The sequence below is a fragment of the Hetaerina americana genome, unplaced genomic scaffold (assembly GCF_022747635.1).
Source record: "Hetaerina americana unplaced genomic scaffold, ioHetAmer1.1.p SCAF_5, whole genome shotgun sequence".
Lineage (NCBI taxonomy): Eukaryota > Metazoa > Arthropoda > Insecta > Odonata > Calopterygidae > Hetaerina > Hetaerina americana.
In genome coordinates, this window is record NW_027287095.1 from 13,964,153 (window position 1) to 13,970,161 (window position 6,009).

The window sequence follows — 6,009 nt, forward strand, 5'->3', positions numbered from 1 at the left end:
CCATGTATGAATTCAAGTTGGAATTTGAATGAATAAACACAGCTCAGCCATCAGGGAGTCACCAAATACGTCTGCTCTCATCTCTCTCCACTTTGCAGTCAGAAATGCCACAATATTTTACCAAATGCCAAAAAGCCACAATACCATACCTCTATACTTATTGAAAACCTGAAATAACATGCAGCCTTGCTTTTCCCTAGGAAAATCCTTTGGTTTGAAATTAGTACCTATTTCATTTGTATATTATACATTAACAATATATAATACAGCTCCAGTATAAATTTATGCATTAGTTGGTATATGTCCTGTGCTTCCTTCAAGTCAAAGGAATTGCCAAGTTATTCCTGATAATATTGAGAATATTACAACTCTTGTTCATCTTAGTCCTCCAGGAGACTTAATCATTAAGAGATTTATAACTCACTCATTCATTTGAGCTCTTTGATATAGCATATCTTTTTTAGTTTGAGTTGACATGGGATATGTGTGACAAAACCTTACTAGGATCATTCAAGTTATCAAATGAATGGTATATGCAAAACCTCATAAAAATTATGAACCAAGCTCAAATAAAAATTCTTTAATTCACCCTATCATGACATTAAAAAAATCCCCAAAGGACTGGGTAAGTTAATTTTACATTGATCACTTAAGCATCCATTTCACCTCATTTTTGAAAAACTCCAATAACCCTGTAACCCAGTCGTTGCTGAATAAAGAGGTAAGGAATGCTGAAAACTTTCCTCAGACTTAAAACTGGAAGAGGTACTTTCCAGGATGTCAAAGTGGCTTTCAAGTCTTACAGTGCATAGACCCATACATTCTACCACAATGGTTTCCTCATGTTGCTCTGGGCACCTTTGAGATGCTCATTGAAATGCAAAAGAAATGTTGAGCTTCATATACATGTCCACATTTGAAACATTCCAAAACTAAATTTATGAAAAAACCTAATATAAACGACAACATAATTCCAAAATATGCACTAAAGGAAGACACATTTGAAATGCTCATTATGTAAGAAATGTGTTCTTCAATTATTATCCATTGGAATTAATTCTAAAACTGATGAACAGTGACTACCTGAGGAATATTTAAGTAATAATATGTAGCTTCTACTTACCTTGACTCGAGTTATCAGCACCGAAGCTCCATCTTCAATCAACTCTATGGCCACTAAATGTAATGATGCTGATTTCACAGCTCTTGGAGCCACTTCCTGGAAGTTCCATCTCATTTGAATCATCACTATCCACCTGTGGATCGCAACGCTTACTAAAAAAGCATCAATTTAGGACCTCAGGACCAAGCCCAATAGAGCTCTAAACAGAAGTGAACTGTTTTTAAAAATAAAATAGCAACAACGGTTGGAGTTCAGAGTCAACTTCTATCTAAATTTCAGTATATACTAGCTGTCCCAGTGAAGGCTAATACTCTTCCAGTGGACACGCAGGAAGCAGCCCTCTAGTCATATTCTCTGCTGCATGCACATGATTTCCATCCATCCTATGACATTGGATGAGGTCGCCTAACTTGTGCACCTCCTCTTAAGTTCCCCACCATAAGAATCGTAACTAGATTTTAAAAGACTTTACAATGGTCCCCAAGCCTATGTGACCCAGGCTCTCTCTTTGCCCTACAGGATGGAGTAACCAAAATAGATGATGAAATGATGACATCTACTTATGTAATACTGAAAGCCAATGAACACTGGTAGCAGATGAAAATGAAAACTTTGTATCCTGCACCATTTTAAATCACCAGAAGATCATGGGATGTAAAAAGATAGAAGACAAATCCAACGGCAATGAGGACTAGAGTATACATATGGTCACTCTGCAAATGTTTGCTGCAGCAGAATAAAAGTTTGGAAAGTCCTTGGGCTGGAATACTTGCAGAGAATTAAGGAATGGGTAGATTCCCAATGTAACGGCAAGTTGAAGGATTGAATTGTTTCATCACGCATGATAGGGATCAGCATTTGGCAGAACTCATAACTATATGCCACCTTGTGAGGAATGGGAAACTCTGAAGGCTGTTGATTGCCATTTCTCATAGCTTTACCAAATAACAATAATGTAGGAGCTAGCAAGAATTGAAGCTTGATTGAATTGAAGATTGATAGAATAAGATAATGCATTCCCATTAAGGGATATTTATCAAAGGTTCAGCATTGATGTACAAAGTGAATAAAGGAAGGATTACTTACTTATTAAACGAGAGAAGACACATGTGACTTTCATACTTGGGAGGACTGCCAAAGGAAAAGCACAAGGACTTAATTTTGTCCTAGACAATGTCATCTTGGTGATATTAAAAAATAGGTTATTTTTAGAAGAAAAGTTAGAAAAACTAAACAAAAAGTGAAAAAAAGAAGAGATAACTCTATAAGTATAAGACAAATGTATCAAAAGAGATTAATAAAGCAACAACGGGAGACACCCAATGATATTGCTCTCTCTCTCAAGAGAGAGAGGAATATAGTATTAATTACGTCCCATTCCTTGAAATCAAATTTAAATTTGTATAATATTCAACAAATCATATTTTTTGTGATCTATTCACTATTAAAGACCATTGTTAGTTGTTTTTTTGAATACCATAAACTCTCCATTATCTGTACTAATGGAGGCAGCACGGATAGTCGAACAACACCGAAATAAACGGGAAATACGGTCGAGATAGAAAACAAATACTCTCCTTTTTCATTCCTCGTGATTAACTCGCATTTTTACCTGTGAAAAGTATATTTTTTTCCATTTTTCAGTGGTTTTTATAAGGGTAGAATAATAGTTTTAAAAGAGCGCAGACCTAATATCAAGTGAATAGCAGAACGTATTTTCCTCAGAAAGCTAAACCAATCACGTAGCTAGGAGGAGTCAAGCGAAGGGCGAATAGTAACCAATGATGGCGTATGTTACATATGCTTCATATGATGAACCGTTTGAATTAATGCAATATAGATAGTTAAAGATTTATTTTTTGCACTGTAACATAATAGATTTGCTTGCGTTTAGGGGGAATGAAGGATTGACAGGGATAGTAAAGAAAGCGATGGAAACTATAATGGGTGGTGTGAAAATGTTTATATCAAAATATAAAATACTATTGACAAATTTTGATTTTGTGGAATTCAAACTCTTAAGACTGCTGAGGTAATTCAAACTACTTTACTTTAAATTAAATCAACATTTCAAAGGGTTAAATTATCTAGCAACCCTAATTTTAAGGAATTTTTGAGGGGGTAGGAATAAAATTTATGCTAATCGAGAGTTTGTCGTTTTTGATAAAAAATCATATAAAAAACAGAACTCTCCAACTCAATGAAACTAACTTTTATTTTCTAGATATTCTATGCATGTTGAACATTAAATTGTACAGCATTTTAAAATGTCGTGTAAATTGTTTATTTTGGTTTGTTTCTATTACTTCCAAATCTCTTCTCAAAATTAAGATTATCATCTATTAAACTATCTAATGTAGAAATTTCCCCTTGGAAATTAAGTGCTTTAATTGCTCGGTTTGACACTTCACTTCAGCAAACAATTTGGCACTGAATTTTTCAGCAGGAAACTCAGGTTGCCCATCAAATCCATAACCCATGTCAGTGCCTTTTTTTATTAACAATGCTTTAATAACCTTTGCAATACTGTCCTCAATGCCTTCCGTCAAAAAATTTCTATGCATGGGTGCATAATCAACATTTTCACCAGAATGTCAATTTTCTAATTCTCTTCGTATTTTCTATCTTACGCTCATGAGCTCCATGTTAAGAAAGTCTACTATTAATGAAAAATGAGGCACTGAACAATTTGCAGTATTTGATTTCTTGGTCAATCCAGAATATTGTAACAAGAACTATATTATAACCAAAATCTCCCGATTTTCAGTGGCTGATTTGGTTTACCTTTTCTTTTAACAGGAATCGTCTGTAATTTCTCTCACAGTTCTTAATCATGTGCTGATCCACAGGTTGCAAAATATTTATGAGGTTATGGAAAGTTTGCGGAGGAAAGATGAAATTGGTATGCTCTACAAGAAGGTTAAAACATTATGGTGAAGTAAGAAGGGAAAATCCGTTAACAATTAGAGACAAGTTGGGAAAAATACTAGTTGAACCAGAAAAGACCAAAGAGAGATGGAAGGAATTTATAGAACTGTATGATGAAGAAGTTAGGTCAGGCCAGAAAGAGAATATGACGTAGATGGAGATAGCTTACTCAATCATGAGATAGAAAGGGCATTGAGGGAATTGATGCAAATAAAGCCGTGGGAGTAAACAACACACCTGCGAAACTAACTAAAGGTTTGAAAAAATGTGGGAGGAAGAGTCTTATGAGCTCATTTGTAACTCATCAAATAGCTAAGGTGGAGCTGAGGGTACCCAGGAATCGAACCTGGGTCATGGGTCTTTCTACTATCTAAGTTATTAGCAGAGTGCTCCAAACAAATCAATATTGACAATAGGATTGTCACCTTATTTAGCCAAAACACATTTATAATGAACCCACTTTTGCTGATCATCCATGTTCAAACTCAATATTTTCCAAAACTTGCCATCTAATAGAGACAGCCACTTCTCCACCTTCTTTGTATTAACTTCCTCGGGTCTAACCAGGACAAACATATTAAGCTCTAAATTCCAAGTTTGTTCTTGTTCTCTAAATTCCAAGAAACTGTGGAAAATGCCATGACAGTAACTTTCAATGGATTCATCCGCAATATGTGCATTACAATGCAACAATTTCAGTGTGTAAAAATCATTCACCTTGATCAGGATTCCGGTCAAGGCAAATGACTTTTACACTCTGAAATTGTTGCATTGTCATTCTTTTAAACTACCCAACACCCCACTAAGAGAAGAGTACAATATACTGTAAGAAATGCATCTGTGTGAACTAGCAAATGACGCTTCTGAAGTAGAGAAACTTGTTACACCCCAATTTTATCTTCAATTTCTTTTTCACTGCCTTGCTCACCTAATGATTCCTGCTAATATTGCCATTTTAATGTTCTTATTTAAAACTTTAAACTAATTATTCACAGGTTATATTATTAGTAATGTCAAATCAAAGAGTTCATTCTCAAAAATATTTCACACTCTGGTATCTTTTATACATTCCCCCACCTGCAACCCACATTTGTGGTGATGTTTCAAAAATAAAAATAGTTTCCCTTCTTCCACCATGCATATTTCTTCTGGAACATGCGATAGTCTTGTGGTTTGCCCTCTGGCTGATGAATAATAATATTAAGCGTTCCATTTAGTCTCTGCTACTTGTGTGAATGTGAAGCCCCTCTCTTGGTTACGGCAGTTCCCCGGCAGATATTGCCAATTAACAACTGTCTCTGGTACTTAATGAGACTCAAGGTTTTGTGCCATTTCTTTCACAGCATTCCAGAGAGAGGATTTACCTATTTATTATTGATACCTCCATTCCCCAGAAAAATAGCTTAAGCCACCAACCAGGGAGGGGAAAGAAGAATAAGAGAATCCATTGATGATTATAAACAATTTAGGGGAGAGAGTCATCATTAACAGAGTCCTTTCAGGGCCTTGGGCCAGAGATTATGGGAAGGCTACAACTTGACATTTGAAGGGATTGATGGAGAATGAGGGAGATGAGCAAGGTTGAAGCAGTCTGCTTGGTTGATGCTTGAATTGAAATAGTTAGGCTGGCCATAGGAAACTTTGGTCATAGTAATTTCGGCCACTGTGACACCGATAGTAACAGACACACGATAACGCTTAATTATGGATTCCGATTTGGTCAGCTTAAAGATTTAAGACATTCATGTAAATAAGTCATTCGACAGTTGTTTCCTTTTTTACTTATTCTAATTCCCTTGCTCAGAGAAGAGACACATTCATTTGAATAAGTAAAAGTCTCCCCGGCTGCACATGTGTATTGTACCTCCTTGGCTACATCCTCTCCTCATGTTTGGGTGAGGCCTCCTTAATTGCCGGTCCCCTTGATAGATGGAAATAATCAAAGAATCATCCTCATG